Source organism: Gekko japonicus, unplaced genomic scaffold, assembly GCF_001447785.1.
Source record: "Gekko japonicus isolate JY-2015 unplaced genomic scaffold, Gekko_japonicus_V1.1 scaffold46, whole genome shotgun sequence".
NCBI classification, from domain to species: domain Eukaryota; kingdom Metazoa; phylum Chordata; class Lepidosauria; order Squamata; family Gekkonidae; genus Gekko; species Gekko japonicus.
Genome location: NW_015169173.1, coordinates 149546 through 174439, shown reverse-complemented (window position 1 = coordinate 174439; position 24894 = coordinate 149546). Strand labels below are relative to the sequence as shown.

The 24894-nt window shown below is 45.4% G+C and overlaps 1 protein-coding gene across 1 annotated transcript in view; it reads right to left on the bottom strand.

Moving 5' to 3' along the window:
- Positions 1 to 19150, bottom strand: part of GSN (gelsolin) — an 86249-nt gene extending 67099 nt beyond the window's left edge. Inside the window, exon 1 of the mRNA XM_015415887.1 lies at positions 19072 to 19150. The gene's annotated coding sequence lies outside the window, so the exon portion shown is untranslated. The remainder of the gene's footprint in view (positions 1 to 19071) is intronic.
- Positions 19151 to 24894: the final 5744 nt, after the last annotated feature.

Below are 24894 nucleotides of genomic sequence, written 5' to 3'. Positions count from 1 at the left end.
CTGGCATTAAAATTACGAGTGAGCAATTTGCCTGCTGCATAAATTAGTCTGCTCTGGTGCCATCCTTCCTGAGCTAAGACAAAAATGTGTGAGCCAGGGGCATCATTGGTTTCCTAAGTGTTGTGTTATCTCAGCTGTCTTTTTGTTTTATTGATGGTTTTTAAACCGTGTGCTGCTGTTTTTCCTTCTTGCAGTGGCTTTTACTTTTGCTTCTAGGTATTTTCGTGCCTGTTTTTGAATTGGTTTCACTATATTTTCAGACACTGGAAGGTTTTTCTGTTTTCTGCATGTCGGCTGTGTGGAGGCAGCGGCATTCGCAATGGCACACAACACCCATACTAGAGCTTTCTGCACTCTCCTGTCAGCTGCCATTTCCCCTGGCTGATGTGAGTTGGACTTTCAAAAATGTGCACCTTCTCAGCTAGATGGTGCACTAACGTGCAGTGCTTGGATTGTGTTCTTCCCAAAAAGATTATAGCAAAGCTGGTCTGAGAAACAGCACACAAGGCTAGAGACAGGCAGGGAAGAGCCCTGACGTGGATAGCCCAGGCCAGTCCAATACCATCAGATCTCAGAAGCTAAGCAGGGCCGATCCTGGCAAGTAGTTGGATGGGACCTCCAAGGAATACCAGGGTCATGATGCAGGGGCAAGCAATGGCAAGCCACCTCCTTGAACGTCCCTTGCATCCAAGCCCCACTAGGGGTCGCCAGAAATCAGCCATGACTTCCAGGCAGGCACACACGCGCACACACACAAAAAATTTTTTAAAAAAGGAGAGAAATCCTGGGAAGTAGTTGATCAGAGGACAAATTCATGTGGATGCACCTGCCCAAGAAAAACCTGTGCTCCAGTTTGGCAGCAAAGGTAGAGAAAGCCACCTGTGTGGAAGCAACCAGTTTTAACTGAGCTTGCCAAGCTTCCTTGAGGATGTTTGACTGAGAGCAAAATAAATATTTTTTTTTAAAATCTTCCTTTTGGAATCTTGCAGGTTTTGTAGCGTGTGTGTGACATGAGAGAATTCCCTACTGAAACTTGGGATTCTCAGGCATACGGGGGCCCAATTTGGAACCAGGGAGCTATTTGCTCTGTTAACAAAAACTTTCAAGTAGACCCTGTTTCCCCAGTGTTTCAAATTACGGAAACAGTTCAGGGAGAAGGCTTAAGCCCCCTCTTCCAGCATGTTGTGCCCCTTTCACATGCCTGGGATCCAAAGTTTTACCGAGATAACTCCCAGCATCGGTCTGCTCAATAGGATCCCAGCAGACGCAGGGAGGACCTGTGAACAGTATAATGTGCAGTTAGGGCCTCTGAGTTATTTTACAGTCGCAGGAAAATACAGTCCTCAGTATTTGGCATAATGCCCCCCCCAACCCAATTCAATCGCAGCTTGGAGCTTAGCAATAATCTGTCCTTTCACTGACATACGCACAAAAAAATGTGCTTTTGGTCAGCAAATGTTTCCACTCGCCGCAACAAACGGGATCGAGGGACAGCTTGTTCAAGTAACCCACGCAGATACAGACTCCCAGCCAAAGCAACCATCTGTAAAAAGCAACTGTTACTATAGGTCAAGTGATCTGTCTATTGCATTTGCATTCCAAAGAGCTCAGTGTGGTGCACGAGGTTTTCATTCTCACAACAACCCTATGAGGTAAGGTAAACACTTTAGGACTGAGGGTGGATTTGAACCCAGGTCTTCCCAGCCATAGTCCTGCACTGAAACTGCTGTACCATCCTGGCTTTCAGTACCTACTAGTTTGACCATATCGCTAATAATAATGGCAATAATAATATTTGGAGGCAATGTGAAGTTTAAGCCTGTTGATATTCCATTAATTTGTGGTTCTGCTAAGATGAGAAGGCAGAGGCCTCCCCATTGTGGTTTCTACATCTTCACACTCAACACCATTAACCGTAATAGCCAATGGAATCTCCATGTACAGAGGCAGTTTGTCTCTAAATCCCAAACTGCTTGGGAACAACCCAACGGGGAGAGTTGTTGCCTTCACACTCTTCTTTCCAGAGGCATCTTGTCGGTGGCTACCAAAACTGAACCCAGTAGTGGATGGTCTGAGTCAGCAATACCATGTTTACAGTGGCTATGAGAATAAACTGGGAGGTCCCTGGTTCAGATCCTGTCTCAGCCACAAAACTGGCTAGGTGGGCTTAGACACACTATTCAGCCTCAGGATCCTGTTTACAGTGAGACTGACCTATCTTACAAGGCTGTTGTAAGCATTACAGTACAATAATCTTTGGGGACACAGTTGAAGCTGCCTGATATTGAATCAGACCATCGGTCCATCAAGGTCAGTATTGTCCACTCAGACTGGTAGCAGCTCTCCAGAGTCTCAGGCTGAGGTCTTTCACATCACCTTCTGCCTAGTTCTTTTAACTAGAAAAGCTGAGGACTGAGCCTGGGACCTTCTGCACGCAAAATGGAGGCTTTTCCATCGAGCCACAGCCTCTCCCCGTGCTCTAGATAAACCACTACCATCTTCTTAGATATCCCCAGGTTTTTCCTCTTGACAACAAGGACTAGAAACTTGCGCTTTGAAACAAAGACAATTCTCCAGATCCACACACAAACCCACAGGAATATGATGAGCTCACAAGTCCAATTAACGGTAACATATCTGTCTTGCACGCAACCTCCCAGCATAGCTATCTTTTAATAGTGCCACACAGCATTTGCTTGAAAATTCAGTATTTCAGTTGTGAATATAAGAATACACAAAGGCTACACAGTCCAGGAAGGCTTAGAAGTGCAAAGCCTGGGGCTCAATTGTCTCAGCAGCTTCCATTCCAAACTGAGAGTTGCCAGATCAAGATTCCAAAAATAGAGAGAGAGAGAGAGAGAGAGAGAGAAACTAGTGCATTCACGCTACAGAGCTGCAGTGTTGTCAAAGGATAAATATCCATTGTTCTCCCCGGGACCGACACTGTGCAACAAGCTTTTCAAACCAGGAACAGCTGGATGCTTATTTTCAGTTCTGTTCTTCCAGCAATTTTAGCCTGAAATGCAGCTGCATTAAAAAAAAAAGTTTTGTGGAAACATTTACTAAATACAGCTGTTTAAAATGCAGCTCTTATTCATAAGTTCCTAATATGGGCAAGCGTTTTTCTCTTCTCGCACATGACATTGCACAGAGCTGATCTTTCCAGATTCCAAATGTCTCCAGATCTTGTGGTTGGGATCAGATGGAACTGAGGGCCTTGGTCCATCCTGGAAAAAAATCCTTTGCAGTTTTGGAAACACTTTATCTTTATCTTTTTTTTTTAAGACAACTTGGTTTAGAGCTGTAATTGCCAAGCCACGTGCTCTAATTACCCACAAAGAGGTGGCCCATTGCAACTCTGAATGATCTACTGCTCTGACTTTGCAACCTGTTTTTTGTATATTGGGTGGGAGTGGATCTCTCAACCATTCCTGATGCAAAGGTTCCGCAGAACTACTTGTTCTCAGAGGAAGCTGTCCATTGCATCTCTGCAAGAGTCATTGTTTTGGCCTTGCTATCTTCTAGTCAGAAAGTCCTCTCATTTCAGTGGGTCTATGCACACTTAACTCTGCACAGGATGAAACTGCCAGCACTGCAAAGATTTAATGGCACTGCCAAAATGGAACAGTTCCCTGGACACTGCAGAGTTTCAGTAAACATACATGGATTATCTAAGTAAACCTTGTTGTTTTTTTAAATGGAAATAAGCAACAGTAGCGAGCCACGACTCTGCCAATTCTGGTTATAATTAGTATGTTAGGAGCAAGAGGTTAGCTTTTGCAAAGGAAATGTTCTTTTCCCTTGCATATCTATGGTTTGTGTAGAAATGCACGAAATTTGCAGAACTAGATCAGGAAGTTTGTCACTATCCAATTATGATAACAGTTTCCTCTTACACTACACGTATTAAATTAGCTTAGCAAGTTTAGGAAGAATGATGTTGCAGCCAATTGCCACTGCCGTAAATGGTCACTCTGCTTCTTGTGTATATATGAATTTTGTTGACAGATGTTAGAGGCTTTCCCACTCGCACTTCATTGCTTATGCATTTCACTGTTTACCATTATACCCAACTGAGAACACACCTCATGCATCTGATGAGGTTGGCTCTTCTTCAGGAAATAATCATTCTGGAAGTCTTTAAGGTGAAATGGTACTCTTTAATTCACATGAAAGAGCCACTCCTTTAGCATCGGTGAGTGAATTTTGCTAAAGTGCCATCTCAGATCAAACTGATAGCTCTTCCAGCTCAGGACTTTGCTTCTGGGGGGATCCAGATGTGCATTTTAAAAAAAATTAAGACTGCAAATAGTTTGATCTATTTGACAGCTTGTTTGCGGTTAGAAATAATTGCCTCCAGTCTGGGCAGCAGCTTCAGAAAAAAATTATTCCGTTGGCATTTCAAGCCACAAATGACAAAAATATGTATATGTCTACCTAATTGTTGTGGACTAGTAACTTATGGGGATTTATTTGCAACACTGGTTTGATAGATTAATCCTCTACAAAGCTTTCGCTAATGAGAATATAAATGGTTTAAGTCCCATTTTGTTCTATGAGGCTTACTCTAAAGAAAGTGTTTGTAGGCTTGCTGCCTTAGTGCTGTCGGGAAACATGATGCTACACCAGAGAGACCTTGCTCTGATCCAGTGATTTTTACTGTCTTATGTTTAGGTTTCCCCATCTATCAATATGCTCACTAATATACTAGGTTGCCTCCTTCTATGTATTATTCTTTGCCCCCCCAAAAAGAGATTGCTTAATGTTACACTGAGAGAAAGGCCATTCTTCCCACCCTCAGTTTCTAATTGTCTTGAAGATATTTACCTTCAGAGCTACGGAACACAGGATGATTAATAAGGTAGCGCTAGAACCACCCCTTCCTGGCTTGGAGCTGCTAGTTTCCACTTTACTCATCCAGCTGAAGTTCAGGAAAATGCTCCCTAGTATTTTTGGAAACTGCAGGATGAAGCCCATAGATGGTCACAAAAAGGAAAGAAATTCTTCCTATCCACTTGCTGTTCTTACTGCTGCACAGGAAGCTGCATGAATTATGGCTGCAGTCTGTCAAGTGTGGCAAACTTAATTAGAGCTCTTTTGCTAGACAGGAACAAACTTCTGCTGCGTTTACACCAGTGGTTTCCCTTTTCGCGCTGGCTTGTCTGCCACTGAAAACACTGTGTGTTGCAAAAGAGTCTGAGAACAGTTCTGGGAGACACGGATTGCACAGCAGACGGGCTAAGCATGTCAAGGCTCAGCAACACTCCTTGTGCTCATCCCACGACTCCCTTCCCGCTGCGCACTGCAGGGAAAAGAAGAGTGCCGGTTGCCAATGTCACATTGCATCAAAGCCTCTCTGTCATTACGGATCTTATCAAGACATTCCTGATCAGCTTCTGAGAAACCCAAGCATTCCCTAGGGAACAGGCTGAAAGCCACTGCCCTGCATCCCAAAGAGTTATAGGCGTGGCCACTACACGTGACAAACTATCCAGAGGACTCATGTCTTTTCCCACAATTGAGCAGTTGTCCTATGAGACACGGGTCTTGCATGAAATAGCCAAAAGTGTGGGACTCGAAAGGCAAAACAGATGGCCTTTTTTTTTTTTTTTTTTAGAGGACATGCCCTCTTTTTTTGGTGCCCACACTCTTTTGGGCTATTTAAAAAAAAAAACTGATGAAAATTTCCTCTTTTGGGGTTGGAAGGTTAGGAAAATCCCTAGTTAGTAGCAGTTATAACTTAAATAGTAGGGGTATTTACAATCAGATTTGTCACAGTGAACACTGTAGTGAGAAATTTTGAAATGTAGAGGTTTGGATTAGAAAATGAAACATATTTATATATTAATACATTTTACCTGTAGCTTCAGTAACAAGCCTGACCTGCTCTATTGAACCAAACCCCATGATTCTTTGCAAATTTCCTTTGGTTTAGGCAGATACCTCCTTGCTGTCATGTATGCAGGAAAACCCACACATTCCGTTCCCAGGACCTGAATGAATGTAAATGACCCATAGGTGTAAGAAATACAAAACCTTAAAGTAATAAAATGTACCTGGCAGGAAAAACCAAATGGGAAAAAGAAGCCATCAAAGCAATTGACTTCAGAGACACAGAGATTTATACCCCTGCTTGGAGATAATGTCATGAATGTTTTATCTTCAATACTGGAAACATAAAGAACACACAGGGACATAAACATCCTTAGAGTTGTAATATGGAATGTAAGGTGTTATCTAACTTCATTTTGTAAACAAAATGTAACTTTTGGAATGTGCAAAGCAATCTCCTGTTCACTGATGTGCCACCAAAATGTCAATTGATGTAATTAACAAATTGAGAAACTCTTTGATCAGCCTGTATAAATTGGGGTGGGATTCACCAGTCCTTCGCTGGCTTTTAGAATCTTGGGGAGACCGCTGTCCCTCCAGAGACGTGAAGTCAGCCCAGAGGCCCTCCACTGCATGCTTTCTAATGGGGGATTTCTGCTGCTTATCTATGTAATTTTGTTATTAGCATTTAGGAAATAGAACTGTATTGTGTTTTGCAACGGACCAAGCGTCCTGCCTGGCCAGTTGCCTAAATATCTAACCTTGACTAACTCTCTTAATAAAGATAGGAATTTTATTCAAGAGACCTTGTTTGAGTGTCTCTGCCAGCTCTTTGGCAATCCTCTCACACACACCACGGCCTTTGGTAAGAGGTGTCACACAGAGGTCTTTACCGAGGGAAGGTGGGTGACACGTATGTAGACACGTGTAGCCCTATTCTGCTGTCAATCACTTGTTAAAGAAGTAATCAGTTGAGAAATGTCTTCTTTTTTGCTTTTTTAAAAATGGTAACCCTGCATTTAGTCTTAATTTAGAAATGGGGGGTGCAGTATGGATTGAGGTTGCAATGCTGGGGAATGGGGGGGGGGAGTTCTCTTTCTCCCCACACACCCTGTTCCTCTAAACCAAACCAGCACCTTCTAGACCTGGCAGGGGGAAAAGACAGGAGCCCATTAGCATACCTGTCTTTTTCCTAGTTGAAAAATCAGCTAGAGGGAGGCTACAGTTTCAATAAGATCTGAATCAACCAACTGTGGCCTATGAATGCAAGCATCACAACAAACACCAGCTCTAGTACAAGTGGTATAACCCTCCCCCCAGCTTCACACCTTAGCTTGGTGCCAACCAACAACTATCTGAAACTGGGGTTTTTTCAGGATATTTGAACACAGTCCAAATCAGTCCCACTCCCGCCCCTCCCCCGCCAGCCATATTCTTTACAGAAATGTACATGTTCCCCCAGTTGCATTGAAGGACTATTTGTGGAGAGTCCAAGTGGACCCTGCTGACAGTCACTAAATGAGACATGCAACCCAATCTTGTGAGATTTGCTTCCTGTGAAGGCTGTGAATGCAAGTCCCTTTGAACTCCGGGAGGACTCGCTTCCCAGACAGCGTGTAAAGGATCAGGCTGTGTGCTTAGGAATGTGGCCTGTTGCATTCCATGCTCCCGTCCTGAGGCAAGCTCCATTGGCTTGACAGACTGTATACAGGGTATGAAAACTAAACCTGTGTGCTCTTTTGCCTGTAGGCCAAACTGCCCATTTCAACAAGCTTAGGTTGGATAAAAACTCTCTTTTTTTAACCCTATGACTACTCTTGGTTACTGTTCTTGCAAAGCCATAGAAGTGACCTCCCTCTCTCCTTGACAGACATGCTGCATGCAAATCAGTTGCAGAACAAAGTGCAAAACTTAAATTGCACAATCGCATTCTCTAATTGGCTTAGCTCGGTGTCCATTAGAGCTTGGGGGGGGGGGCAGGCTTATTGCCTATTCGTCTTTCACAGCTGCTTTAATTCCTTCTCCCACCTTTAAAGGCTTTTGGGGTAAGGGGGAGGGTCCCAAATTCCCAGTTAGCTACTTTATTTCTTGGAGGGGGAGGGTTAACGCTTCCTACTATTCTTCTGAGGACTTTCTGATTAAAAGAGGCTTTGTTGTTTGATTGGCAAGACTCTGGAGCCTGGGTTTTGCTGTGAGCAGCGATGGACAGAACATGTAGCTGGGTGGTTCTCTCTTTTTAATAATTGGCTTCATGCGATTCTTGTGTTTAAATGGGTAGTTCGAGCTCTCCCGCCTGAAGAATTTTAAATGACATTTGGGGGGGGGGGGCGGCATTGATCATTCTTTAGTTGTGTTCCAATTGATCATTCTGTCTTCATTAAACCTGGCATGGAAACAGCTATCTTCTAAATCTGTTCATTAGCACAGGCTGGAGAGCTTTATACTTTCAGCATGAGAAGACTGGCCTTGTGAAGATTCCATTTAATGGGGCTGAATGATTCAATTATGGGCAGTTGCAACTGTGGCATCCCCACTGACACAATCCTTTGTGGTTAACTCTTTGAGAGCTAGGATTGCCTCCTTCCCCACCTACCCTCCCTTCTGGAGTCATCTGTCCTTGCCACGCTTCTGTCATCTGCAGACTTCACCACTGTCACAGGTGCGGCTGACCTTGAAAGCGCCCTATAAGCGTCATCTAGCACAGAACATCATCCCCTGATTTTACCTGGGGTTAGATGGTCTTCTGCACCTTATTCTGCAGCAACCGGATTGGCTGCCAATTTGCTTGTGGGTGCTTAACTTTTTAATGTGCTTTTGGGTGCTCAAGATATAAGCCATACTGGTTTCCTATTCTCTGACCTATGCCAAATCCAGGGCCCCAAATGGCGTCCGAAGACGTTTCCATGGTCATGTGGCAGGCATGACTAAACGCCGAGGCACACGCTGTTACCTTCCCACTGAAGCGGTACCTATTTATCTACTTGCGATTTCTTGCTTCCGAACTGCTAGGTTGGCAGGAGCTGGGGCCAGAGACGGGCGCTCACTCCATCACGTGGCACTAGGGTCTTGAACTGCCGAGCTACAGACCTTCCGGAAACAGCCATTTTCTCCATGGAGAGCTGATCTCTGTCATCTGGAAATCAGTTGTAATTCTAGGAGATTTCCAGGCCCTGCAGGGATGTTGGCATCCCTACATCATGACAGTTAGGCCTGTAAAAGCCGGTTAGCAACATAAAGGCCTTTCAGGAAAGTCCCTGCATCACAGTTGCTCACTGGTGACTCAGAGCTTAATGTCTGTGATTTCATATGTTGAAGTAAATTTAACATCAAACCTGAAGCTGTGTCCATTGGAAAGACCTCAGGCAGGCTTTCTTTTTGACTATTTTTGGGAAGCCTGTGCTGCTGAAGTGTGGGTGTTTTAAAAACACCTGTACCTAAACAAACCATCTGTGTTATTTTTATTTAACTTTTATCTCAGTGTTCTACTTGCTTACCACAAAATTCACCTCACGGCAGCAAACCCCAAAGCCTTTACATGTGATACCATAATTATATATTAGAAATGAGGGAAAGGTTTTATTTTTAAACACGCCTGGCTATTCAAAATCACAGGAGGCTGTGTGGCCCCTTTGGTTTGATAGGAGGCATGTTACAGCGACACACATTCTTAAATAAAAAGCATTGTGGATTACTTAACTGCAGTTTTGTTGCTACTGTCCACCTGCCTGGTATTAACCTCTTAAGACCAGGGAAGTCTTGTGAGTTGCAATCAATTACTGATGTTCCTCTCTGTATGCCTACTAGGGGTTAAGTTGACAGGTACATGGCTTTTTTAGCAGTGGCCACTGGCCTGTGGAACTCCCTGCACCAGGAGGATTCTCATGCCCTTTTGCTTTTGGTAGTCACTTGGCTTCCATGTCACCTCAGAACACTGGCCACAAAACATACAGATTGGTTGCTGGAGTCTAACACCTCCAGCTCTATGAGCTCTAGTTGGTTGAATGATAGTAAAGATAAAGGTTCCCTTGCTCGAAAGCCAGTCAAATCCGACTCTAGGGTTGTGGTGCTCATCTCCGTTTCAAAGCCGAAGAGCCAGCGCTGTCCGAAGACGTTTCCGTGGTCATGTGGCCGGCATGACTAAACACCAAGGTGCACGGAACGCTGTTACCTTCCCACCGAAGTGGTACCTATTTATCTACTTGCAATTTCTTGCTTTCGAACTGCTAGGTTGGCAAGAGCTGGAACTAGAGACAGGAGCTCACTCAGTCATGCGGCACACTCGGGTCTTGGACTGCTGAACTACCGACCTTCCACAGCCTGCAATTCAGCGTCTTACCAGCAGACAAAAGCCTAATGCAGCCATCTTCATAAGCAGTACAAAATTGAACTGGTTTTCACTATGATTTTCCCTGGAAAAGATTTCAGCATACAGCTAGAGAGATGCCTTGCTGCATCCATAGATAATAGCTAATGAAGAAGAGGAGATTGCATTTATACGTCGCCCTTCACTCGGAGTCTCAGAGGGGCTTAGAATCTCCTTTCCCTTCCCCTCCCCACAACAGACACACTGTGAGGTAGGTGGGGCTGAGAGAGCTCTTTTGAAGACTGCTCATAAGAGAACAGCTCTGCGAAAACTTGTGACTGACCCAAAGTCACGCCAGCAGCTGCATGGGGAAGAGTGGGGAATCAAACCCGGTTCTCCCAAATTAGTTATCTTTACCACTATACCAAACTATTGTTTTTCCATTGTATACTAGAAGTTTCTTGCACAAAGTCCCTTCCAATCAAACGGTAAGACTGGTCAGGGCCTTTTGAGCTGTGGCCCAATCAAATCAGCTGCCCTCTGAGACCTGACCCAAACCATAGAGACTTTAAATGGTTATAGATCAGCATTAAGTCCTTACGTGTGGTAAAATGTTCCCCTTAGTGTGTGGAGGCACGGTACAGGGGAGCTCATCGCAGGACAGATGGGTTGTTCCTGTGATTTCATAGACAAAACAGGCCTGGTATTTTGGTCCCTGAGTGAGGAAATGCCAATATCCTCCTTCACAGTAAAAACACAAAGAGTAACTGCCAATCTGCTAACTTTTAGCACGTTTGCTGAATTCCCCTTCCTGAGTAAAATTTCACAAAAGAAGAAAGCAGGTTCCTTTGCTTGATTCAGGTCACTGCAGTGCAACAAAAGACCAACTTAAGTATGTGTGAACAAGCTAATGCTTTTTCTTGTGGACTAGAACCTTCTGTGGAATAATCTGCAACCCACCTGAGGTAGCGCCTCTGCTTAGTTTGCTAGTGTGGTGCAGTGATTAGTGTCAGGCTAGGACTGGGGGACTGGGTTGAAATCCATGTTCTGCTTCACTAGGTGCATTTGAAAAAGTTGCGATCACTCATTCCAGCCCACCTCACAAAGCTGTTGTGAAGATTAAAAGGGGCAGAGGCCTGATCGGGCAAGCGGTCCCCCTCCTTACGCATGCTCCCCTGAGCTCTTCAGAACAACAGTGGGATAAAAACAGCTGAGGATCAGCACTGGATATTGTGGGACAAGTCTTCCCATAGGCTATTTTAAGTGTGAAGGCGGTATTTTATTGGCAGGTTTCCTTGCTCTTATCTGCTAAAAATGTAATCCAATATAATTTCATTTAGCATTTAAGAAATTCCAACAAAGAGTTGCCGGAAGACATCCCCACTCACCCGCCGCCACCCACTTCTGGAAGAGGAATTTCCAACCCTCCTCCAAGCCATGCCCGAGGAAGATAATCATGAATCATGCACAAAGGCAAGTTTTGGAAATGAAAAGAGTTTAAGTCATCAGGTGGAGGAAACGAGGTTCAATTCAGATTATCAAGTGGCAGAAACAAAGCGCTGCATAGAAAGGGGGGGCAGAAGGGGGAGAGTTGGATGAAAAGTCCTGTGTTAGCAAAGTTGGATTTATTCATATCATTCCAAAAAAAAAAGCAAGTTAACATTCCAAGCAATTTATTCAAAGCGGGTCTTACTTACTACCTTGGCTTCTTTGACACATGTCATCCCCATAACTTTTATTTTTATAACACTCTCCCTAGGAAAATTTTAAATAGGGTTTCAGTTGCTAGTACAGTTTGAAATCATCCGGCTTGCAATTTTTTATTTTATTTTTTGCAGAGTGCTGAGAGAATCGTGCTTTACAAACATATATCTATAAATAAGAATACTTGTATAGCATTGTGCTTTGGGGGGGGGGGGAATAATCTTAACCTAACTGCCTGTTCAATCTGGTCTCCTTGTTCTTAGCAGTGGTTCGGTGCTATTTTTACCAGCCTCTGGCAGGCAACCTGAATTGGTCATAAGATCAAGGGGAAATGAGGGTTTGTCATCTCTCCATCAACAGCTCCACCCTTGACAGTGGTTGGATTGCAAAGAGAGAAGTAAGGAGGCTGTTTGGGGAGGGAGAGGAGTCCTTATGCAAGGAAATTGCACTGAAGTTACAGCCTGGAGTAGCAGCCCTTTTGATGGGGATTCCCAGATACTTGAAACCTGTAGCACAAATTTTTTTTCTGGATTAAAATGTTGAGGCATGCTTTGCTTGACATTTGACATAGATGCATTGTTGCAACCAGTTCCCAGAGAAATGGGCAGGTGGGGGAGGTCTTTCTTAAATAGGGGACATTACCTCCCACTGTCTTTCCATCCTCAACTTTGTCCTGTTCTTCCCGGGCAGCAGTGATGCTTATATGGACATATGCTGGATCAAGCCGACACTACCTCTGCAATCTGTGCTCTGCCGGGTGGTGGTTCTCCAAGATTTTGGGTAAGAAGGGATCTTTCCCCAGGGCCTGTTACCAGGATTCCTTTTACTAGAGATGCCGGGAGCTGAGCCAGGGATCATTGAAGCCTCCTCTCTCCAGCAAGCAGCTGCAGCTTGGATTGTGTCAAGGAATCCCTGTATATCTTTCTCCCACCCAAAGGATGATGTCACTGCAGAATGTGGTTGAGAATCAATGCTATATGTGGACCCTCCCTACACTGACAGGTGAGAGAGTGGTGGCAGCATATGAGCCGATGGCCAGATTTCCCCCCCAAAGCACATTGTGGTCTCTGTTAACAACACGTTGGTGCACCCTGGGACACAGTTTGAGAGCTGCCGCTTCTGAGTTCAAAATTTATCTGTGGAGAGACTTCATAAGGTTAACTTTAGCATTTCAGCTCTTGGGGATACCAACCAACCAGCATAAAGTATGACAGGAACGGAACGGCAAACCAGACAGTATGCTCAGCTTTTAATCTTGCAAGCCACAAAACGTTCTTAAGGGAATTCCTGTTATGGATTTTTTTTGCTCAGACAAGGAATCTTTTCCACCGCTCGCTTTAACCAAGCTTTCCCCTGCTTGGATCTTGGAAGAATGGAACTGAACTACCAGGCCTAGCATTTGAGAGGGTGGGGCTGCTTTTCCCTTCCCTGGAATAACTGCCTCCGATCCTGTCTCCTTGGTAACAGTTTTGCCTCCCTTGCATCCACACACTGCTATTAGCCGCAGTGTAAACAGTTTCTCCCTTCTTGCTTCTCACACTGGAGTCTCTGTTACACTGAAGATTTGTCAGAGTCCAGTTGTTAAGGGTGGTGACACTGGCAAAGATTCTGGACAGCATTGTTTCTGGAGTAGCCCCAAACTTAGGGAGTCAATTAACTATGAAAAATGCAACCCTAAGCCTGTTTACAAAGGTCTGAAATAAGGCCCATCTCAGTTAATGTTACTTCTAAGGGCCTAGCTGTAAGCATTCTTTTCCCACTTGCCCCTTTTACCCCTGCTAGAATTCTAGATGTGTGTTTACTAACATTTCATACAATGGTATTGTATACCCAGCCTTAAATAAACATGCTTAGGGATATTCTGCACAGTTAATCCTACAGGTATTCTTTTTAAAGAAGAAGAAGAGATTGGATTTATACCCCGCCCTTCACCTAGAGTCTCAGAGCAGCTTGGAATCTCCTTTCCCTTCACCTCCCCACAACAGACACCCTGTGAGGTAGGTGAAGCTGAGAGAGCTCTGACAGAAACTGCTGTTTTCAAGAACAGCTCTGACAGAACTATGGCTTGCTCAAGGTCATACAGCAGCTGCAACTGGAGGAGTGGGGAATCAAACCCAGTTCTCCCAGATTAGAGTCCGCGCACCTAACCACTACGCCAAACTGGCCCTCTATTTTTATTGAGTTGAACACTTAAGCTGGTATCTGGGTTGTCTGGAAGATTTAACACTGGGATTTTTTTTTAAAAAAGGGTGGTGTTGTTTTTAACAGATTATTGCTTTACCTTCTGTTTCATTATAAAATACCAGGGTTTCACTAAAAATTCCTGGGGTAAAAATCTAACACCCACCCCATAAATTCCTGCAGTGGATAAAAAACTTCCAAAAGTGCTGCCCTTGACAAAGATACTATATTAACCTCTTTCTTTGCATAAAGACATAAGAATTACTTGGGATCCCAAAGGTAGCTGTGAAGGTCCTAGGGACTGCTGCTAGATATTCCAGTGGCAACTCAATTAGATTTAATGTCAGGATACCACAAGAATCCCCAGCATAATAAAACATGGATCAAATACTTGTGTGAATATATCCACAGACCAAACAAACCCTTTCTTCCTGCTGCTCTTTCTTTCTACAGTTCATTGTTTCTTAGTCCTATGCCTGTGTATTCAGGTGTTGTACTGAGCTAACAGGGCTTACTTCTGATGTATACTGGTCTTCAGCATTTAGTGGCTTTTTAAAGGATTCATTTCACATTAACCCTAGTTTGATCAACTGGCAGCTTTGAAAACTGTTCCAGAGACAGGTTGTTGGTCTCATTTCAATCAAGACTTGGTTTCAGTTTGCATTGTGTCATGTGCCCAATATTCAGGTAGTTTTCCAAAATTCTGATCCTTGGGAAACCCTTCAGAACGAGGAATCCCTGTGCGCTGCAGAGAATTCTGGGAAATGGCTCTATCTTGGAACATGACTTATTCCATTCATGCAGGCTGCTGCGCAGGTATGATGGGCTTTGTGTTGCATGACTCAAGGGCTTTTACCCAGCATTCCTACTGCAACCCCACATTGCTGGGGAAGTCAATAATGGGTGGCCTCTTAAATCACCAAATGCTTGAGCAATCCCTAGCCATCTTCCATAAAAGATCTAGACGTGAGTTTGAGGGTGTGTTATGAGCAACTGTGACTCATGCTCTTTTCTGCCCTTGCAGACTAGCCTAGATAACTTTCACAGCTGCAGCAGTGTGAAGCTTTCTGCTATTTCAAGAAACAGGCCCTACAGGTTTTCAAAGAGGGGCTGAGCAGTTATCAGCCCAGGATGATTTCATATATTCTGAAAAGGGGAAGTCGAACTCGGTGATCTTGCAGGTCTCATTCCAACTTTATACAAATACTCCCCCACCCCAATCACTGTGAAAGATAGAAGGAAAATTATGCAACAGATGTCTTATACAGAACACAAGCTTTATATGCGTCAGGTCTCAGGTTCAAAAGCCAGCATCTCCAGTTGCAAGATCACGGGTGTTAGGAAAGAGCTTTCTCTGACCGAAACCCTGGAGAGCTGCTGCCAGTCACAGCAGCCAGCACTGAACTAGGTAGCCCAGTAGTCTGACTTCATATAAGGAAGCCTCATATACTCGTATGCCCCACACTCCGTCCACAGGAAATCAGATTCACCAACTCCTGACTGCTAAGCTTTTCATCAGACATCAGTCTCTTTGCAAACATAAAGGACTAGCCACTCCTTGTTTTGTTTCAAAAGCTGGATTCCGAATCGTATATATTCCAGAATTTCCAGAATCGCATACATTCCTAAGGCACTTTTGTATCCGTACTGAGTAGAAGGAATGACTCCTGAAGCTATCTTGGTAGTTGAAAGTTCTGTCAAGCTGCAGTCAAATCATGGCAACCCCACAGGACAGGGGTGTCAAACATATGGCCCGGGGGCCAGAACTGGCCCACCCAGGGCTCCTAGGCAGCCTGTGAACAACTAGTGCAAGGGAGGAAACAGGAGACTGTTCGAAGGGAGTAGGCAGAGTCATTCCGATTGTGGTTTCAGCACGGCAGAACAACCTCGTCTGCAGCAGTCAAGCAGCGTGGGAGTGTCTGCCCAGTGCCGCACCACTGGCTCTTCAGTCTGCCCATAAGGGTTTTCCTTTGCACCCCTCTCCCAGCCCATGGGGCCTTGCAAAGAGGATACACCAACCTGGAGCTTACCAGCTGCTGTCCTTTATACAGTTTATATCTCCAGTACCTGGCATTATGTTTTATGGCACACACGGCCCGGTCTGACAAAGTGACATTTATGTCAGATCCAGCCCTCATAATAAATGAGTTCGACATCTCTGCCATAGGGTTTTCAAGGCTAGAGATGAACAGAGGTGGCTTGTCATTGCCTGCTTCCATGTAGCGACCCTTGGATTTCCTTTGTGGTCTCCATCCAAGTGCTAACTAGGGCCAACCCTGCTTAGTTTCCAAGATCAGGGTAGCCTGGCTTATCCAGGTCAGGGTGAAGCCATTTTATGCATGGGGGAAAGTTTAAAAACTTGCTTGCGGCATCAGGCAGAATGTGATCTTTCCAAAAATAAATGTTGATTTCATGGCTTTTAATAAAAATCTATGCCAAACATTACATTGGAAGTTATGGGGAAGGAAGACAAGCGGTCTTGCCATACAAATAGAATAGTCATAGTGCTTTTTTTGGCCTTGAGTCATTCAGCACTAGCCTGAAATGCAGAAATTATACAAGCAAAGTTTCCCCGTCACTGGTCCTTGCCCAAGTGTGTGTGCAGCAGTAATTGTGTGGATCAGCTGTTTGACAGAGAAGGGGAAGGGAGGGGGGTTAAATCCTGACTGCTTCTAAACAGTTGATCTGTTACATTTCCTGATTTTTAAGAGGAATGCCATGCGTGTAGCCAGCAGCTGGTACAGGGAACAGAACCATACACGCAGGATGTGCCTGCAGGTATAGGGGATCAGATGATTATTTCCACACCTCTGGTTAAATTTCTACTGTCAGGCTGCTCTTAAAGTCACAAGAAAACAGTAAAAACATAAGTCTAGCTCCCCCCCCCCCGAGAGCCATAATTTTGCCATTTAGCAAAGTTAGCCACATCTACCTTAAAGTAAAGGTTCTACAGTGAATAGCAGAGAGTATTGAATGTAGTCTAAGTAATGAATTCCCAAAAGCTGTGTTTATTTCTTTTTCCTACTTAAAAAGAAAAAAGAAAGAAAACAGTTTGCCACAGGGATCATGTTCCAGATTGTCTTAATTAAAAAATTTTTTTTGCAAACCTCAAACTTTTATTTTTCCTATGTTATATTCCGGAAACTTCAGAGTTCTTCAAACCTAGAGAATTCTTGGTGATCTTCAGGAATCCAAGAAACAAATAATAACTTAAGGCAAATAGGTTAGATGGAAACAAGGATTTATCTTGATGCATTTGGGGCATTTTGTTTTCAGAAATGAAAAATTCTTTTCTAGACCCCTTCTCTTGCCATTACTCCAAAAAGCAGCACCAATGCATTCTTAGAAGATTATTTTATTAGATTTTTTTTTAATGCAATATGCCTTCTTCCCCCTCAGCATCTAATAGCAGCTTCAGGCAGGCGATTTGATCAGAGAACAGTCTAGGGCAATGTCTTTTTAAAACCCTCCCCCAGCACTGCAGCCTTGATAAAATTCATACCCCCGGGTACTAACTGAGATCATTTAAAAGAAAATCTTTGATCAGGGATCTCCTGTTTAATATGTAGGGTGGCACTTAGGCATCAATCCTGACAGATTTCACATAATGCTGTAGGACAGTGCAATCCTGAATAGAGTTACACCTTTCTGAGCCAGCTGATTTCAATGGACTTGGAAAAGTGTAACTCTGTTCAAGATTGCACTGTTATTCTATACTGACACGGGTGTTTTGTGCTGAGGATGAGATGAAGCTGCATATCTAGAATAATATGCCTGGCTGCTGGGGATTAAATACCATAGAAAATTCGGATTTATGTGTAAACACACACAGGACTAGACTATTAGTCTATCTGATCCCTCATACGTCTTTCCCATTTTCCAGAGCCATCTTTTAATCCTGAATTGCAACATGGCACAGAGTTCACTTTTGTCACTGCATGTTCCTGTTTTCCTCTTCTGCTGGAATAACCCAGACAGAAGGAGGCAGACCATCCCCTATGCTTAACAACTGTGCAGAAGAGGAAGTTCTGCAGGTGCAGAAACCACACCTACTAGAGCACTGGAGACACTCTTGGTCCCTATTTTTCCTTTGCTGCCTCTGGTTCCCCTAAAAAGAACTCCAAAGGCCTCATGCAACTCCATCCCTGTAGCATGATCCATCGGGAGGTTAATTACAGAAAGCACAGCTATCAGACCAGATGAAGGACTTGCCTAGTCCAGCATCCTTTTCCCTGCAGTGGCCAACTTCTGGGAAGCCCACAAACAGTCCTTACAGACAACAGCCCTCCCCCACTGTATTTCCCCAGCAATTTGCATTCATGCCTATCTTGCCTCTGAGCCACGGAGGTTCCATTTTTAGTTCTGATGGTTTCCAGCTGCTGACTGTCCAGGGGCCAGAAAGGTATCTAATCCTTTGCAAGACCGGATCGGATGGCTCCGGCCAAAGGTCCCGCGTCCAGTTTGCAACTCCCTGTTCCCGGATGCCGCCGCCCAGCAAAAACCAAACGTCCTTAGGGACGCGGAAGCGCAGGTGCAGCTCTCCGAGGAAGGTGCGGGTCTCACCGCGATGATCCCACCAAACTTCTGCAAAGAACTCGCAACTCTGCTAAAGAAGGACCTGCGGGCCGGAAGAGGAGGAGGAGGAGGAGACTCGCCCTTCAACTGCGCCTACCACCCCACCCCGAAGGAGCGCGCACTCCATCTCGTTTTCACCACCCCAAGACCGCACCGATTTCCCGAGCCCCGGGGCTCCTCCCAACCCTTTACCTTCACGCGTCATCTCCTGCCCTGGTCTCTGATTTCCCGTCCGAAGCTGCGCCCCCAGCCCCCCCGCCCCCCCCCCCCGCACCTAAAAGTAGCCCAGGATCCCCTCGACGCCCACGCGCGCCCCCCGCCCCGGCAGCATTTCTGCAACGCGTCTGCACTCCGTCCGCCCGGCTGGGAACGAGCAGCTCCAAGCGCGGCTCCCCGGGGGAAAGGAAACCGCCGGGCTCCGTCCTGGCGCGCCCTCCCCCGGATATCCCCCTCAAGCGACCCCTTCGGGATCCTACCTGGCGCTGCAGTAGCAAAGCAAAGGGAAGTCCAGGCGAAGGCGGTGGCAGCAGTGGGCCGGCTGGGCAGGGCAGGGCAGGGCAGGGCTGGACAGACGGAGAGGGAGCCGCGCGGGGATGGAGGGGGGACTGCTGGGCAGGGCATCCTCCCCGGGACCCGCCCAGCGCATTGGAGAGCCGGAGGCCACTCAGAAGCGGCTGGGGGTGGAGTCCCGGCTGGGAAGGGCAGCTGTGATTCCGCCTGCCGTGGGGAAACGGGGGGTGCAGCTGGCGCACGCCCGGGAACGGAGGCACAACTTTGCGTGACCAAACCAAAGGTTCATCCAGCCGGATCCTTAGGAGAAGCAGCAAGAGACACGACTGCGGTCTGGCTCAGCCTCCGGTAGCCGGGGCTGCCCCCCTCTCTCTGGACACGGAGGTTCCGTATCTCCTCTCGGTGGATAGCTCTTTGTCTGGCGCGAGGAGTACTCCCCTACTAGATGAAACCGGCCAAGTCCTGCATCTTCTTGCTGAAGGTGGGAAGTGTGGGACAATAACTTCCCTCTCTTGCTTTAACCCAGTGAACAAACATCCTCTTGGCAGGGCTATAGACTACAATGTGTGTGTTGAGTACCCTCAAGTCACTTCCGACTTATTATTATTTTTTTATTTTATCATGTCATTTTCTCACTTGCACTCAATGCGGTTTACACAGAATGACTCAATACAATCGGCAGGAGGGGTATTCAGTAAACAGTCCAATAGGATTAGGGTTGTAGAACCAATCAGAAATCTAAAAACAGAATTGATGCAAAGGATAAACATTAACAAGACGTGTTAAATGATACATTTATAGCAGGATCCTAGTTTTTCGGTAAGCTAAACACAGTAGTATAGATCACAGACCCTAATAATTCATCTTCGTTACTTTGTGAGTCGTTCAGTGCAGTGCAACTCAATTGCCTGCAAAGAACAACTCTCTTGAAAAATTCAGTTTTGCATCACAAAGTCTGAGTCCAGGGGCACCTTTAAGACCAACAAAGTTTTATCCTGGGTGCATTCATGTGCACGCACACTTCTTCAGATACAGTGAAACCGCAACCATTACATATAGGTAGCATGAGAAGGATGTTGCCAATGAGAGTCAAGATGCATAAGTAACTAAGCAGTAAATATAGCTAAGACTGGATGAAGGTGATTGGTAAGACCTGTGAATAGTAGCAAATTTAGTAGCATACAACATAATAAAGGAGTTTACAAACAGATGCAAGAACTGAATGACATTAGCATGTGTAGTGAAATAAGAAATGTCTCTGTGTTGTAATAAAAAGGTTCCCTTGCTCGAAAGCCAGTCGAATCCGACTCTAGGGTTGCGGTGCTCATCTCGGTTTCAAAGCCGAAGAGCCAGCGCTGTCCGAAGACATTTCCGTGGTCATGTGGCCAGCATGACTAAACACCAAGGCGCACGGAACGCTGTTACCTTCCCACTGAAGTGGTACCTATTTATCTACTTGCAATTTCTTGCTTTCGAACCGCTAGGTTGGCAGGAGGTGGAACTAGAGACGGGAGCTCACTCCGTCATGCGGCACACCCGGGTCTTGAACTGCTGAACTACCGACCTTCCACAGCCTGCTGTAATAGCTTGTAACTAAACAATCTCCCATTCTAGTGTGTTTCTGAAGTTGTTCTGTAATAACACAGCTACTTTGAGGTCCCCCCCACTGAATGTCCTGGAAGGCTGACGTGTTCTCCTACAGGTTTCTCAGTTTCGTGATATCAGATTTGTGTCCATTTATCCTTTGGCGTAGGATTTGACCAGTTTGTCCTGTGTGGAGAACCGAAGGGCATTGTTGGCATTTAATGGCATATACAATGTTAGAAGATGAGCAAGAGAATGAGCCTGAGATGGTGTAGTTGATGTTAGGTCCAGTGATTGCATTGTCTGGGTGTACGTGGCAGCTAAGTTGGCATCTTGGTTTATTGCAAGCTCTGGTACCAGTGTCCATGTTCAAATTAGATGCTGTATTATTGGGGGTGAGGAGTAGTTTAAGAGTGGGGGGCTGCCTATGGGCAAGAAAAGGTTTGCCCCTCCCCAAGTACTTGTGAAAGAGAACTGTCATTATTCAGTAGAGGTTCTAACCAGTGTTCCCTCTAAACTGAGTTAGTGTGAGCTAGCTCACAGTTTTTTAGCTTCCGGCTCACACATTTTTGTCTTAGCTCAGGAAAGATGGCTCCAGAGCAAACTAATTTATGCAGTAGCCAAACCACTCGCTCACAACTTTAATGCCAGCAGCTCACAAAGTAGAATTTTTGCTCACAAGACTCCACAGCTTAGAGGGAGCATTGGTTCTTACTAGATGATAATGCATCGAACTGTTTTGAGCTGAGAGTTCTATGTGACCACTAGTGGTGTTCTGTTACTGTCTCTTTTGGGCCTGTCTTGCAACAGGTTTTCTCTGGGTATCGTTCTGGCTTTGTTAATCTGTTTCTTGACTTCATCAGGTGGATATTTTAGGTCCAAAAAAGGTGTGTTGTAGATCCCTCAGGTGAGAATCTCTGTCTGTAGGATTGGAATAGGTGTGGTTGTAGTTGTGAGCCTGGCTGTATACAATGGATTGCTTGGTATGTTTAGGATGGTAGCTGGAGGCATGTAAATATGTTTGTCAGTAGCTTTCTGGTATAAGGTGGTGTCTATGTGTGCAATGTGTCTATGTACAGTAGTGTACAGGAAATACCCACCTGAATCAATTTTACATGGTTTGCAGAAAGCCAGGAGAGTGGAGTGAAAGCCTTCCTGATCTAGGTCTGTCAGTGGCTACTAGCAATGCAGACTGACGGGAACCTCCACATTCAGAGGTACTAAACCTCTAGGATAGCCCAGGCTGGTTTGATCCCACCAAATCTCAGAAGCTGAGCTGGGTTGGCCCTGGCTAGAATTTGGATGAAAGCCCTTCCAGGAATACCAGGGTCATGAAGCAGAGGCAAGCAATGGCAAACCACCTCTGAACTTCTCTTGCCTTGAAAACCCCATGGGGGTAGCCATAAGTCACTTGTGACTTGACAGCACTTTCTACCATCAATCCTCTGAATCCCAGAGCCAGGAGGCAACATCAGGGGAAGGTCTCAGCCTCCAGGGCCTGTTGTTAGCTCCCCAGAGGAACTGGTTGGCCAGTGTTGCTGGACTGGACAGACCACTGGTCTGATGGTGAAGAACAACAACAACCCACCCTTCATTTGGAGTCTCATAGCAGCTTACAGTCTCCTTTCCCCTTCCTCTCCCCACAACAGACACCCTGTGAGACAGGTGGGGCTGAGAGAGCCCTTAGAGAACTGCTCCTAAGAGAACAGTTCTGAGAGAACTGTGACTGACCCAAGGTCACCCAGCTGGCTGCATGCGGAGGTGTTAACCCAAAAGGGGCTGTCTCTCGTTTTTGTTGGGGAATTAACAAAGGAGACAAAATGGCTTTGCGAGAGGAAGGTAACTAGCAGGAATCTCCATCTATGTTTTACGGGGATTTTCCCCTTAGGAGAGCTCTCAAATAACCAGTCCAAAGGTAAAACAGAGATTGATTTTATTAAAGAAAAATAATATAAAAGTACTAACATACAATAAACACTCAAGAAGACACACACAAGATCAATTAAGAAATAAAGGGATTAGCGGGAAATGCAGAGGGGTGTTGGGTTGATAGCTACCTGTCCTGTAGAGCAGCACTCCGTGGAGAGTGAGAGAGAGTGAGGGACCAGCATCTCACAGAAGGCCCAAGCAATTGGGGGGTGGGGGTGCATTGTCACTAGGCGCCCAGACAAGACACTCTGCAATGGAGCAGTGGCTGCCTAGTTATGGGGAAAATGAGACTTGGGGGCATGCTAATGAGATCACCCCATAAAACAAAGAATTGATGGGATTAACACAACGAGTCTGGGAATGCTGAATAGGGTTCCCAGGTATGGACAAAGAACAGGAGATGTTCTTAGGAGGTTTGGATGTAAAATAGAGTTTGAGATGGAACTCTGATGGCTTCCTCAGATGATTCCGGAGGCTGATGGATTCCTAATTTAAAGTAATCAAAAAGGAACAATGCTGCTTGGTGGCCCTCCTTTTGTATTAGGTGGGAAAGGTGATAGACATGTGAGGAGGAGGTTGAGAGGATTAGCGATCCAGGTTGAATGGTTTTGGCTCTGGGGCGAGGCAGTTCCATTGTCCGGCGTATGCAGATGTCGGGGTGGAGGGAGAGGCTGCAGCTGGGTCAGACCCAAGATGTCACACCTTCCAGGGGTTTTGCCGAGGCATAGTTCTGAGGCCTGCCTGTCTGGGATCCATCTTGTTTCTACTTAGGTCAAGTCTGCCTGGCTTATGCACTCCTGGGGTGCTGTAAGATGGGGGTGTTCTCCTCCATATTGCCTCTCAATAAACAGAGGGGGTTTGCCTGGTTTACAGAGGAGAGGCGAATCAGACCCGGTTCTCCAGATTAAGAGTCTGCCACTCTTAAACCACTACACCAACCTGGCTCTTCTTATATTCTCAATTCACCACTTCTTGCTTAGGAGTCTGCTTCTGACTTCTTGCTCCAGCTAAATGCTAACATCTGTTTTCTTGGTGTGTTCTCAGATCTCCCCTGGAGATCAGTAAAGTTTTAGAACTCAGAGAGGAAGTGGCTGTGGTATTTTGCAGATAGTTGTCATGCTTTTACAAATTTTAGGCTGTTCACAACACAAGACAGGATGACTCATGATAAGCTGGTAAACTGGTACTCTTTTTTTGGGGGGGGGGGTCTGGCAAGGTTCCTGTGCCTGTGCAGCAGGTAGAAATCCAGCAGATGAAGCTTTGCCTGTTTCACTTCTGTCTGTTAAAGGCCCAAGAACTCTGCTGGGGGAGGGAAGACAACCCTGTCCATATTACCATGCCTTATAAAAATATTCGAAGAGGCTTGTCATACTTACGTATAGGCTAGAGGATTATTAGGATGGGGACTGAAAACAAAAACTCAAGGCACTTACTCACTACACCTTTACTGAAAGGAAAAACTCTGGGAGGCTTTTTGGATTAGAAAACAATTGCCTAAAGGAAAGGGGGATTGAGATTTAGAAAATTATGTTTACTGATTGTGACTATGTACTTGTCATATCTTATGTCAATTTTATGTACCTATTTTACCCCTTTTGCATTCTCTTTTGGTCAAGACTTCGGTCATATAGACCTGTAATAAATTGAAATTGAAAATTATGAGCTGGATGGCCAAGGTGTAGTGGTTAAGAGCGGCAGACTAATCTGGCGAACCAGGTTTGATTCCCCACTCCTCCACGTGCAGCTGCTGGGTGATCTTGGGTCAGTCACAGTTCTCTCAGAGCTCTCTCAGCCCCACCTACCTCACAGGGAAGGAGATTGTAAGCCGCTCTGATACTCCGAGTGAAGGGCGGGGTATAAACTCAGTCTCCTCTTCTTCTCCTTCTCTGCCTTACATGTAAGGTCTTGGATGGGAGACCACTAAGGAAGTCCAGACAGACAGGCAATGGCCAACCACCTCTGTTTTGTTTCTGTGGATTTGCTGTAATTTGACTGCAACTTCACAGCACTTCCCGCCACAAGGTGTGGGGAATATGAATAGGAAGAACCTTCTCCTTTTCTCTCCTTATCACGTTAGCATTCTGAGTCACCTGTTAAAATTGTGTAGCAGCGGGTTCGGAACAAGCAAAAGGAAGTCCTTCACACAATGCATAATTAACTTATGAAGTTAACTGTCGCAAGAGGCTGTCAAAGCCTTTAAAAGAGGATTAGGCCAGTGCAGGAAGCAGACATCTCTCCCATACTTAATGGGAATTTCCGGGCTCAAAGGCAGTATT